Source organism: Sinocyclocheilus grahami, unplaced genomic scaffold, assembly GCF_001515645.1.
Source record: "Sinocyclocheilus grahami isolate Dianchi unplaced genomic scaffold, SAMN03320097.WGS_v1.1 scaffold1310.1, whole genome shotgun sequence".
NCBI lineage: Eukaryota > Metazoa > Chordata > Actinopteri > Cypriniformes > Cyprinidae > Sinocyclocheilus > Sinocyclocheilus grahami.
This window is the reverse complement of record NW_015506489.1, coordinates 95,867-97,887: the sequence shown is the minus strand read 5'-3', so window position 1 is coordinate 97,887 and position 2,021 is coordinate 95,867.

Here is a 2,021-nt window from a genome sequence, read left to right as displayed (position 1 = left end):
GCTGTAAGCCAAACATTACAGCCAACCCTTCTTTGTCCAACTGCGAATAATTCCGCTCAGCTTGACTCAGGTCTTTCATTTCCATCAGGCGTCTTATGCGAAAGAACTGCACCTAGGCCATAATGAGAAGCATTACATGATAAAATCACATCCTTCTGGGGGTCATAATGGACCAGAACTTGTACAGAGTGAATAATTTTTTTAGACTGAGCAAAAGCAGCCTCTTGTTCCCCAGCCCAGTTCCATTTTGCATCTTTTCGCAGCAACTTGTGCACAGAGGCTAAAACAGTAGACAGGTTGGGCAAGAACTTATTGTAATAATTTAAAAGTCCTAAATAAGCCTTCAGTTCTGTCACATCACGCATTTTGAATAGCTGCCACCTTTTCTGGTGTGGGATGGAGGCCTGTGTCATCCACTTTATGACCTAAGAACATTACCTCTTTTTCCATGAAGGAACATTTACTCCTTTTCAACCGCAGTCCTGCTTCCTGCAATCTATCCAATACTCTAGCAAGAGTTTGGAGATGCTCTTCATCATTACGACCGGTTACCAGGATATCATCAAGGAAAACTGCCACATGTGGAAGACCTTGCAGTACCCCCTCAATGGTCCGTTGGAAGATGGTGGGGCTAGAAGAGACTCCAAAAGGTAAAACACGGTAAGTAAACAGCCCTTTGTGGGTATTCACTGCGACATATTTCCTGGACTCTGCATTTAATGCAATCTGATAAGCATGGCTCATATCCAATTTTGTGAACTTCTGTCCACCCGACAAAGTTGCAAACAAATCCTCTATCCGAGAAATTGAGTACTGTTCCGACTTTGAAACTCTGTTTACCGTTTGCTTGTAGTCCCCACATAGACGTACGGTATTATCAGACTTTAAAACAGGTACTACAGGTGCAGCGCATTCAGAGTGTTTAACAGGTTCTATGATGTGCTCTCTTAACAGGCGTTCTATTTCAACTTCAACCTTTGCCTTCATTGCATAAGGGACGGGTCGGGCTTTGAAAAACCTTGGAACCACTTCCTTATCTACATAAATCTTTGCTGGTGGACCCTTCAATTCCCCCAACTCCTCTTTAAACAATTATTCATGTTGGCTAAGGACTTCAGGCAAAGTTTGTGAACTTCTGTCCACCCGACAAAGTTGCAAACAAATCCTCTATCTGAGGAATGGGGTACTGTTCCAACTTTGAAACTCTGCTTACCGTTAGCTTGTAGTCCCCACATAGACGTATGGTATTATCAGACTTTAAAACAGGTACTACAGGTGCAGCCCATTCAGAGTGTTTAACAGGTTCTATGATGTGTTCTCTTAACAGGCGTTCTATTTCAACTTCAACCAACCTGTGTAGGGCCTCCCATTCCATACCCAATTCCTTAATCCATCCTCTGCCCAATAAATTGGGTCCTGTTCCGGGTACTACCACTACCGGTAACTCCTTCACTGTGCCTTTGTATCAGACTTCTACTTGTGCAGAACCCAACACAGTTAGAGCTTGGCCAGTGTAAGTCTTTAAATTCAAAGAACAAGTCTTTAATTTAGGAATTTTATCTGTTTCCCACAATTTGGCAAAGTTGGACCTATTCATTATTGTCACACATCCTGTATCCACTTCAAACTGTGCATTTGACTCATTAACAGCCAATGTGATGGTCAGCGGTGCTACTTTTGGAATTCCTGTTTCTTGCAAACTGTACACCGTAAAAATACCTTCTTCCTCAGATGCACTTTTTTCATCTCTGCTCACATAATGCATTCTTCTTGCATACTTCCAAGGGAAGTTTTTGATCTACATACTTTCATTATGTGTCCTTGTTTTCCACATTTATGACAATTCTCAGAAGCAAATCTACATTCGTTAGCCAAATGTTGCAAACTTTCGCATCTGTAACATGCTCTACCTTGACCATCATCTTGCTTTACTGACATTTTATGCACTCTTACTGAAATGGATGTTTCTGGGCGTTGAACTTGCAAATCTCTCACATCTTCATTGTTTCCATTGCTTGGGC